This window comes from Pholcus phalangioides, unplaced genomic scaffold (genome assembly GCF_987345545.1).
Source record: "Pholcus phalangioides strain wild (caught in Gottingen) unplaced genomic scaffold, Ppha-v1.0 ptg000021l_1, whole genome shotgun sequence".
In the NCBI taxonomy this organism is placed as follows: Eukaryota; Metazoa; Arthropoda; class Arachnida; order Araneae; family Pholcidae; genus Pholcus; species Pholcus phalangioides.
Genome location: NW_028301614.1, coordinates 7659933 through 7672306, shown reverse-complemented (window position 1 = coordinate 7672306; position 12374 = coordinate 7659933). Strand labels below are relative to the sequence as shown.

Below are 12374 nucleotides of genomic sequence, written 5' to 3'. Positions count from 1 at the left end.
ACGAATAAAAACCTCAATGTAGCGAATATGTTTTGAATTATATCCATGTTTCTCTTTTTTTATTTCTAATCACGCGGAACCATAATCCGAAGATTTTACTTCGCTGAAACTGACTTTCAGCCCTTCTTCAGAGTGAAAAAAAAAGGAAGGAACAGGAATCGGTTTCCCTTGTACCAAGTAAAGGAGATAACAAAGCCGATCAAGAATATATCTGGGAAGGTTTCAGTGGCTAATCAATGTACATTGTTACAATAAGACGGGGTTTCTCTCAAACTTTCTAAACTCAATGACCACTAAAATATCTGAAACAAATACATCAGTAAAAAAGAAGTTCTGCCCAGTTCATCTTTCTTCTCTTCTTCGTGACCCACGCTCGAATTAGATGGAGACTCTATTTTCACTTTTGCCAGTTTACCCTCCAATTCCTGAAATTCAGCATTTGCCGATTCAAAACCATATTCGTCATCAAACTGGAGAAGTTTGGTGCGACCCGGATAATTCTGTCTACTACGTCCCTGACGTCTCTGTCTATGCTGATTTAAACCTCGTTGAGGCGATTCTTGCTGTTGCTGCATCCTGTGCCCCTGTGGACCAGATCTACGTTGCGATTGATTTGACGATCCAGCATTCTGTTGCTGCTGTTGTACTGGTGAGACTCTACCACCAACTTGGCGTGTATACAGCTATTATATTTTCCTTGGACTCTGGTCGTGATGTACCAACTGGTCCCGGAAGAGGAACGTTTCCATCAAGAGTTGGCCTTTGCTCTGCTGAGGAGTTACGGTAGAAGTTTCTGATCTAGAATCTAAATGTTGTGAACCCGGAGTCACGTTGAATGCGGGGGAAAAATATAAGTTTGGCAAGATGGTATTGCGCTCCGATGGGCCCAAAAGAACTAGCTGCACTTTGAGGACTGAATGGTGCACTTGGTAGAGAGGGAACAAGAGCGCGGAGTGCTGTGCAATAGCTGGATCATTTGGAAGGCCACTGTTAAGTATATGCTGTTGTTTCGCAGCTTCACATACTTGAAGATCCTTTATATCACTAGCTCTAAATATGATATATTCATAGACTTCATCTCTAGGTGCAACAGGATGTTCAGTGGGCACCAAATGATCGAACTTTAGCCAAAGCAACAGTAGACTGTTTTGTATCGATGGTGTACAATATCCCTTCATAGCATATCTACGATTTAGAAATTAAACTTATTTTACTCCCCACAGTGGGTATGGAATTCCGCCACTCATCTTTCTTCTCCCTTCAAAATTTTTAACTAACAATTGAATTCACCACAAGCACGGAGAAAAATGAGGACAAAAAAAACTAAGGATGTTTCAGAGCTGAATGCAAGACAATTGATAAACATCACCCCAACAACAAACCCCGGCTAAACAACGATGGATATATTTATATTTATAGTCACATTTGTGTCATGTTCAACGTTTTTGCCCCTGAATTTATCTGTTTTGCCTCGTATTTAATTATGATTACTGATTTTGCTGACTCATGGCAACATTTTTGATGACAATTCGGGATCTCCCTCGAGATCCCACTTCCCTTATTTTTCTCAATGAAGAACAAACACCTTCGTATGGTAGCGTAGAGTAACGTCATCCTTTCATTAAAGAACTTGCCATAAACTCTTTTTACGCGGGCAAAAAGTCCGCGTAAGAACTATAAAAATTCATAAAAATCGGAAAAATAACCGAAATAAGAAACATTTTGCAGAGTTAACATCGCTAGGTCAAGGGAATTTTTTAAGACAGGAAAAAAAAAATCTCAAAAACTGCTGATAGGTGTCACTGACGTACACAAGTCAAAGAAAGGATACCAATAACGCGAACAGAATACCTCCAAATCGTTTATTACAGCAGTATGTGTTCCACATGACCACCACCGCAAGGGATACCACATTGCAGGCGAGTCACAAATCCAGCAACGGCAGAGTGCAGCACGTCCACATACACGGTTTACAACGGTGAAGTGGGTGTAGATTAGGATCACAAGTTCATTTGCATATTTCCACCGAAGTCACTCGTACCAGTGCCACCTATCGCCTGTTTTTTGAGCTATTTTCCCCAGTTTTAAAAAAAATCCCGCCACATAGCAATGCTAACCCTGCAAACAGTCTTTTATTTCGATCATTTCTCCGGTTTTTATGAATTTTTAAAGATTCTAAGAGGAGTTTTTCCTACCCTGTACATTTTTTGGCTACGATGAGTTCCGTATTCCGGATCGTAATATTTCCCGCATTGTCCTTGATGAGGCAAGGTGAACCTAAGTATGAAGCTACAATTTTTAGTCGAACCCATATGAATATTAGTAAAATAAATTAGAAAAATTCAATAATTTTTCATTCAATTAGAATTGAATAACCAAGCGTGCACCACCAGGTTGAGGAGACGCTGCCATAAGACAATGTATTGTCCGTACGTTTAGATTCCAGTAAAAAAATAAAGCTTCTTTTATTTCGTACTCTGTCTTGATAAATAATGACGTCATCATTAAAGAAATCCTTTTTCGAATGAAAAGCAAAACAATTAAAATTTCAACACAGTTCGATAGAAATGTTCATCGTGTCAAACAAAATTATATCAAGCAATTTTTTCATGCATCCTGACTTAATTCTTAAGCTAATGTGCTTTGTTTTTTAAATTATTGTCAGAAATACGTCATTCGTAACAGCAACCCCAAAGTAAATAGCTTATAAAATTTGCCGTATCGAGGATGCCTATGTTTCTGATCAATTTGACTAAGATTTATACAAATACAAATACAACGCCACAACAGGCAAATTGCCCAACTAGGTGGCTGACTTAAGAACATCATGGATCCCCGAGCCATTTTTTTTGGAGGCCCTACCTACTACTGCTACACCACACATGCACCCCGCCCCCCGCGGAACCCTGCGTGAATGCGGAATGTGTGTGTACGTGTAGTGAAACCTGACGTTAAGTTTTTTTTTGTTTCTCTGTAATGCTTGTTATGTGTAGTGCTGCCATCTGCCACCAGTTTTTCTAACAATGAGTGAAGTGTTATGATTGAATGATTTATCGTTGTAGGACTGTTGTTCTCTGTGGCGAGACTTTTTAACGGGGAGATCGGCTCGCATTTACGCCTTGGAACCACCGAAAACCAACTTCAGCCGACCACCACTGTGGGGTTGGAACCCGGAACCTTGCATCGCGAGTCCGTCACTATAACCACTCGACCACCACAGCAGCGACTTAACACGACTTCCTCGATTTAACCACTTGCTGATGGGTTTTTAATTTCTTTCTGCACAGAAAATGTCATCGTTTTTGTCATGCTATTCTGTGAGACCAGATACGACCCGGGCTCTGTCCCTTCCGGGATGTAAGTCTTTTGCCCGTGTGAGTTGGGTCATGCTGGGGTGGATCATGGGTGCCAGGCCAGAGCACCCGCCGAAAAACTACCAGCATGCGTCGCCCCCTTAAAACGGAGTTTCAATATAATTTGTACGCTGTTTATCTATTACCATTGAAATGTAATTTTCACTATATCTCAAAAACTACAGCCAATCTGACAAAACCAATGCCAGTATCAGGATAAGTAGCCCCCCCCCCCCCCACCAATGTACCCTAAAGTAACTGAAATAACTTTAACAACAGTGTTGAGCAGTGTAATCAGTAATCATGCCTGTAAAAGTGTTTTCTCTGTTGATATATAAAACATGTGAAGAAGCCAACAACAAAGATTCTGTTTTCGTGATTTTGAAACTGTATATTCAAAGCCGATTGTTCCCAGTGTGAATAAATGTTTTTCACCCGAGAACGAGAATGCAAATTTATTTTTTGAAGATATAATTTACCATTCATTTCGATGTATTTGAATAGTTCCCATATGTGAAAATCTACCTTATGAATTCCACATATACATAGAAAATTTAAAAAAAAAATTGTGATATGAAAAACGAGTTTACTCAATGAAATGTTAGTACCCATCGGGCGTAAATAGTTTCATTTTTGAAACTATAAACCTTTATGGATAGAAATTGAGGAGGCAATGGAGACAATCTGTTTTATTAAAAATTTATTATTCTTATGATGCAACCAATTTGAAAAAAAAGAAACCTATACAAAAGAGTTACCTTCATTACATTACAATAATATGTGGAATAAGAGTTTTAGATTGCTATTTATATCTTGGTAAGAACCTATAAACTTCCGAGAAAGAAACAAAATTGTTTCTCGCCACCAATTAGAAAACTGCTTGAAAAGAGGAAAAACGATTTCCCCCCCCCCCTGGTTATTCCTTTTTTTTCGAATAAAGCAAAAATATCTCTCCAAAAAGGGGGGAAAATTGAGTTTTTTCCGGTGTTTTTCCTCTCATACTGTGCATTTTACTAAAATATTTTTTTTAATCTTTAGCTTTGAATTTTTGAATTTATCTGGTCTATTTTAATTGCGATGCTTTTATTTGCGAATTTTTTTTTTTCATTCTATCATGTTAAAGTTTTGTAAGAAATTTATGCAGTTTTATCCAACATATGTTAAACTTGAATTTAATTAAGATCGTACGTGCTCAAAATAACGATAAAACCTATATGGTTTATTTTAATATTTATATGCTGAATATATTTATACCATCCCCTTAAACATGAGTTTCACTTTTAATTTCTTCGAAAAACTCTTACTTTTAAGGGGTTTTTTTTGTTTCATTCCCATATTTAAGTGCACCAAAATATTCCAATTACTGTGTGGAAGAAGATCTTACAGTTTCGAAAATTCTTAAAATCATAACTATATAAACTTTCCAATTTTATTTAGTTATTTTTCATAGTTCATGAGAAATTTATACTGTTTTCACCGAACAATAAGTCAAATGGTAATGATGAAAATCATTACGTTTATGGTTTTATGTATGATGCACTTCGAATGAATTCATTAATCTGTAATGAAGAAAGAGTGGTTAGAGTTCGCGAACATGTTCATATATATAATAATATATAATATATACGGGGTGATTATAAAAAAAACTATCCCGACATATGGGCCCTTAACTATCATACCATTCACAGAAACTGAATGAAATTTTGGCATAAGGTATTTTGAGGTATGCGCTCAAGAATGATATGGAAAACAACAGTGTCACTCTAACAGTTACGGTTACAGTGAGAAAATTTCGAAAATATCAAATGGCAACACCAAGTTTTTTGTATTGGAATGCGATCTCCATACTGAAAAACACTAAATAGCGTTGGAATGGCACCTGTAGCACGAAAATGCCCGGAGCTAGGCAAGGAAAAAGTAAAAAGGACTTTGCCGTGTGCCAGAGCATTAATGTTCGTTTCATTCGTCACACCGTTTCTTCGGCTGAGATCCCAGCCTGATTAGTCCTCCACAAGGTCATGTGGAAAATTTGTGAAACACTAAAATGCTTTATTTCATGCTTCTTCTCTGTCCTTATTGGTTGTCCTCACTTTTAGCCTATCTACCGCCGGTGATTTTCATGCTACAGTTGCCGTTCGAACGCTATTTAGGGTTTTCCACAATGGAGATCACATTCCAATACTCAACACTTGGTGTTTCCATTTGATATTTTCGAAATTTTCTCACTGTAACCGTAACTGTTAGAGTGACACTGTTTTTTTCCATATCATTCTTGAGCGCATACATCAAAATACCTTATGCCAAAATTTCATTCAGTTTCTGTGAATGGTATGATAGTTAGGGGCCTATATGTCGGAATAGTTTTTTTATAATCACCCTGTATATATAATAATATAATTATTATGTATGAGATTTTACTGAATTCTAAAAAAAATTCAAAAACTATAGATTTTCATTATGTACCTACCAATTCTGGTTGATTCTCACTATCTATCTATACATTGCTGCTGATTTTTATTGTCTATATGACCATGGTTGTTAATTCTCATTATCTGTCCATTGTGGTTAATTTTCAGTTTCTCAACATCTATCTATATATTGATGTTCATTTTCTATTGTAGTGGTTGATTCTAATTATTTATCCATTGGGATTTGATTCATTATCATCGACCTTGGTTGATTCTCCTTATCTATCTATCCATGTTGTTCGATTCTTATTAGGTATCAATCAATTTTGAATGATTCTCAGTATCTCTAAATGGCGGTTGTTTCTCCCCATCTACCTATACATTGTTGTTGATTCTCATTGCATAATGATCCATTGTTTGATCCCCATCATTGAAGTATCACTTGGTATTTTTTTAAGATAACCTATCAATTGTAGTTTATTCTTATTATTTAACTATATATCGGTGTTAATTCTCACTATCTATTTATAGGTGTTGATTCCTATTATGTCCGTTGTGTTTCATTTTCACTGTCTATCCATTGTGGTTGATTTTCGTTATTGACGGTGGATCCCGCGTATTACGTTTTACAAAACATTGTTACGACAAAACGTTGTAAACGGGAAATCTCAATAAGAATTAGAGTTGGGTCGTACTAAGCAGGAAAACGCTCTCCGTTAGAATTTTTTAAGTGGGATCGTCTGTAATTATTTATTGTGTTTGATTCTCATTAAAAATTTTTTTATTGTATTTGATTCTCATTAAAAATTTTTTTATTGTATTTGATTCTCATTAAATTTTTTTTTATTGTATTTGATTCTCAATACCTATCTATAAACTGTGGTAGATTCTCATTATCTATAATCATTAATGTTCCTTTAATTTCAAAGCATGAAGATTTTTACGAGTAAAAAATTATATAAGAGACAAGTTTAAAAAGTGCAGTCTAAAATTCATGAATCTTAAAAACAATCTGTATGCATTTAGTGACAGCAATATTAATATCGTATGAAGTAAATAGCTTTGCGCTGATCCAGAATAATGATGGAAGCTCTTCGAGCTGCTCGACCCGCTGTCTAAGGAACTCCTGTCAGCAAATGGATAAAACGGAGGGAATCTCTGTTCCAAGTAATAACCAGTCCGGCGAAATAAAAACCATTTATGAATGCCACGGGTGTCCTTTCTTTTTTGTTCTCATCCATTTCTTGGTACACGAGTTTGGGCACTAAAAGATAGTCGTAAAAATCTGATTGCCTACTGAGAGCGTCGTGAAAAATACTTCCAAGGCGTAGTAGAATAATAGAGTTTTGACGCTCTTTCTCTCTCTCCTGCCCTACCTTACATCTGATACTAAGATATCCTTTTCTTTGTGCGGATATAAAGAAAAACAAAATTTTCCTTTACAGCCGTATCGCGTTGATGGCGAACGCAATATCTATACGCTCAGCGATATTTGTTCGTGGTTATATTTTTAGAGGAATTTATTTTTTATATATACATATATAGGCGTATCTGGTCACGATAATTCTGTTTCAATGGTTGTATATAAAAAAAGGACGAAGCAATATTGTCTGAAAAGCTACAATACAAGCATCGTATATTTCGAATTTAAAGTATTATGTGTATAACAGAATCAAGAATCCCCATAAAATCACTCATGATAGAAAATTTTCATTGAAACTGGTTATATTTATGGGCATATCTTTGTAAAAATAAGTTGTTGTTTTTTCAATCGAAAAAAATAAATGAATCAGAATTTAAAGAAATAAGTTATTAAAAATAGCACAAACACAAACAAGCAATAACTGTATAGTTATCTAAAATGCATTTACTTCTTTCGCAGCCAACGACTTCCCGGAATGATAAAAAGAAATGTCGGACAATAATTGTTCGTGGGCCTCTACAATGACTTCTGTAATGCTTACTTTGTCACAGTGGCTCCAATCAATGCGTATCGTGTTGATGGTGAATAATATATATACGGTCAACGATATTTGATCGTGGTTATATTTTTAGACGATTTTTTTAAATATTATACAAACAGGCGTATTTGTCCCAGTAATTCTGTTTCAATGGTTGTACTTAAAAGAGGACAAAACAAAATTGTTAGAGAAGCTACCTTCCGAGAATCGTATATATCGAATTTAATGTACTATGTGTATAACATAATCCAAAATTCCCACAGCCCGTTCAGACCCGAGAATTTTTTTTTTTTTTTTTTTTGGATTTTTATAATGTTTTCGCATTTTTGATGTTCAAACAGAGAAATGTCAGCAAATTTTTATTTTTCAATTTGTTTTTAATTTTTTCTATATCAATAACAAATTTCGTTAATTTCTTTTTTCAGCTGAGATGATTTAGGGTATATTCGATAGTATAGATGACTAGGTACGTTTTCACATACAATTTTATTGCTGAAGTTTATGTGAACAAATCACACTTTTAACGGAAACACTTTCTCCTGGAAGCCATCATAAAAAATCTCTGAAATTTCAACTGTAAGTGCTGCCCTCTGATGGAAGCTTACAAAGTTCATATCACCATATTGCTAACTCAAAACTTACACAATCCTTTCAGCCAGGGCTTAACTACCTTAGGTCATAAGAAAAAAATTGTACAGTGAGAAAAATTAGTATGAAGAAAATTAGACAACCATAAAAGTATTCTTTACGGACATTGTGTAATATTTCATCATGTATATATATTGTTTGTAATTGAATTTTTAACTGGGTAGCTGTATTTTTGAAATATTATGACATCTAAAATTGTGATGGGTACATTTTTGTCAGCCCCCTCGTTGGGAATTTTGCCTGTTGTGGCCTTGTATTTGTATAAAAAAGCAACCTAGCCATTCGTAACCCAGGGTCTGAAAAGGGATAAAATCACTCATAATACAAAATTTACATTGAAACTCATATCGTGGGAAAATATCTTTATAAAAATAAGTAAGATTTATTTTTCCTTTCGAAAAAAATCCAAAAGAATCATAATTTACAGAAATTCCTCATTGAAAATAACACACAAAGAAATATATTTATTATTTTCTATTTCGCAATTAGCTAAAAGGCATATATTTCACTTTCAACCAACATGGTCTTTATCGGATAGTGAAAGGAATGCCCCTTTTTTTAGACAAATAACTCCTGAATGAATGCATTTTTTTCTGAATTTATTTTATTGTTCTTGTCATTCTTCTGTAGTAGAGTTTCGTGTTAATTAGTTGCCCTTTTATTCAGAGCTATTTTTTTCTTCTTTCATTTAGTAGAGAAGTATCTATTATGTTCAAGTTCATGTATTCTTTTCCGTTTCATAAAAACATTGACAGAAAAATAAAAATTATAAAAGATTAGAATGTAAGCAAAATATTTTTTTGCAAATTTCTATGGTATTTTGATATTTCGATTTTTTTTCTTGTCATTTATTTTGATTAAGCATCAAATTGGGGTTCAGAAATGTCATTTCGTATGATTTCTAATTAGGGTTTTTGTTAAAGAATTATAAAATAATCAAAACTATCACAACATATCAAAATATTTTCTGAGTTATTCTATGGATAGGAAATAATTTCATCCTGTACCCGCTGAATTTTCTTTCCCGAATTCATCTTCGCATCAGACAGTTCTTAAAACCTCCGTAAGAGAAATCAACTCCCATTTTATACAAATACAAATACAAATACAAATACAACGCCACAACAGGCAAAATGCCCAACGAGGTGGCTGATAAAAAGATGCCCATAAAAATATGGATGTCATATGTTTCAAAAATACAGCAACCCCATTAAAAATGCAATTAACACAAATTATAAACAATATATACACATGATAAAATATTATACAATGCCCATAAAGAATACTTATGGTTGTCTTATTCTAAGAATGGATAGCTTCTCGATTTACCCCAACATGTTTATCGTATTTCTTTTTAAACGTGTCAATTGTGTTACAATTTACTACCTCCGGGGGTAAGCTATTCCATTTATTAACAACCCTATTAGAGAAAAATTCCCTGCGACACCATAACCTTGCATTGTCCCTCACCAATCGATACTGGTGTCCCCTTGTAAAAGCGGTTGATTGGCGGTGTACTAAAAGTTCATGGTCCATCCTATCCATCCCATTGAAAATTTTGAACACTTCGATCATATCTCCTCGACACCTGCGTTCATCCAATGTAAACATATTCAAAAAATGAAGTCTCTCTTCATAACTCAAGCCCTGTGTGCCAATAAGGACACGCGTAGCTCTTCTCTGCACCCCTTCAATCAAGTCTATGTCCCTCTGTAGGTATGGTCTCCAAAACCTTACCGCATACTCCAGTCCAGGACGAACTAAGCCTCGAAAAAGCGGAAGAATGACTTTAGGAGAACGCGAAGAGACCTTTTTGAAAATGAGACCAAGCATTCTATTCGCTTTTTTGACAACCGCTGAACAATGTTCAGAAAACTTAAGTCGCTCGTCAATGAGAATTCCCAAATCGGTGACTCTAGTTGCATCCGGGATAGTGACACCATTCAACTCGTAAGAGAACCGTGGGTTGTTCGAACCAAAATGAGCGACCATGCACTTATCTACGCTAAACGTCATGCTCCATTCATTTGCCCATGCTGCAATCTTGTCTAAGTTGGTCTGGAGCAACTCCCTATCGCTTTCATTCCCGATTACCCCCATTAGCTTCACATCATCTGCGAATTTGCTAGTAATTCCATCGATACCCTGATCGAGTTTGTCGATAAAAAGTGAAAAAAGTATGGGGCCAAGGACACTTCCCTGAGGAACTCCACTTGTGACGTCTGTCCAACCAGAGAATTCCCCGTTCACCATAACTCGTTGCGACCTATCTCTTAACCACGATTCTATCCAATTCAGCAAGTTGCCCCCTATTCCAATCTCGTGTAAACGCTTCAAGAGTTTGCCATGTTGTACCCGATCGAATGCCTTCTGGAAATCAAGGTAAACAACGTCGACATTTTTGCTCTTACCCAAAGCCTTAGTCACGTAATCATAGAAGCAAAGGAGGTTAGTTACACATGACTTCCCCTTCCTGAACCCATGCTGATTATCCGACAATACATTATTCTCGTCTATCCACTTCACAAACTGCCTTTTGATGATAATTTCCAAAATTTTCGAGAGGGAGCTCGTCAAACTCACTGGACGATAATTAGACACCACTTCTCTACTACCCTTCTTAAATATCGGAACAACGTTAGCCAGTTTCCAATCTCTCGGGACGATACCCTCAGCAACACTACTCCTGTATATCTGTGCGACTGGCCCCAACAATTCATTAGCACCTTCCCTGAGAACCCTGGGATAGATATCATCTGGTCCTGGTGCTTTGCTTGCACATACATTTCTTAGAAGATTTAGGACCTCCACGTCTTCTACTTGAATATCGTTGAGGGTTTTATTACCCCATGCAACACCCGTATATCGAATATCATTATCTCCATTAAAAACCGACGCGAAAAAGTCATTGAAAGCACTACACATGCCTACATTGCTCTCTACCTTAGAGCCTCCTATCGAGAGGGGACCAACTGCCCCCTTACATCCATTATTGACGTATCGAAAAAATGATTTTGGGTCAGACCCAATGTTATCTGCCAACCTAGATTCAACTTCCTTTTTACTATCCCTTATCGCTTTCTTCAACAGTCTTCTTTTATCAGTAAACAATGATAGGTCACCACGTCCACTTTTATACTCTCTGAATGCTCTTTTCTTTTCAAGATAAAGGTTCCGCACGCTATCCGTGAACCATAGAGGGTGTGATGTACAAACACGCTTTTTTCGAACAAAGGGACTAAAAACAAAATACTACGAAATTTTATAACAATCCGCTATCTGATATTCTTAACTGCACTTCATTATTTTTATTTGAAAACACAGATCAAACAACATTTACTCTCCATAAATTCATTCGAATACTATTTTTAACATGCAAGACTACTATATTTTCTGTCTCAATTGTGCTCCCGAAAAAAAGAAAAATATTACTTCATCACTGAAGAATATTCAAAATTATCTCACCTTCTGTGTTTTTTTCACTATTTATGTTTATATTAAGTTGTTCATATTTATTTTTTTATTTAATTTTTAATTCCAAATGAATGAAATAAATAATCACTCATTTTTATTCATCAATGTAATTTTTTGTTGGTACATTATAAGGCAAGTGAATGTAAAATGGCCTTTTTAAGTTTCAATGATTTTTACTGAGGCCTGTATGTAATTAAATTCTAAAAATAACTTCTCGGGATAAAAAACTTTCGGGATGTCTAAAAACTATAAACATTTGTTAAAAGGGAAAAATAATTATACTTGGTATATATTTCAACGGAAAATATGAAAAAAAACCCACTTTTTTTTCAGTCTTGGCCATATTCTCAACAGGTGAAAGCAATACAAACGTACAAATATGAACAAAAGTTAATAGGTATTTTAAAGAGTAAATATTTATTTAAAAAAATTATTTAACTTTAAAACTTTTGATTGAAAATTAATTAGATAAACAGAACTATATACTTCGTCCCCCCCCCCAGAACGTAAATTTCGTAGGGCTTAACGAA

The 12374-nt window shown here is 35.3% G+C and overlaps 1 pseudogene; it reads right to left on the bottom strand.

Annotated features, from left to right (window-relative positions):
• Nucleotides 1-293: 293 nt before the first annotated feature.
• Nucleotides 294-1247, bottom strand: LOC149070560 (uncharacterized; annotated as a pseudogene).
• Nucleotides 1248-12374: the final 11127 nt, after the last annotated feature.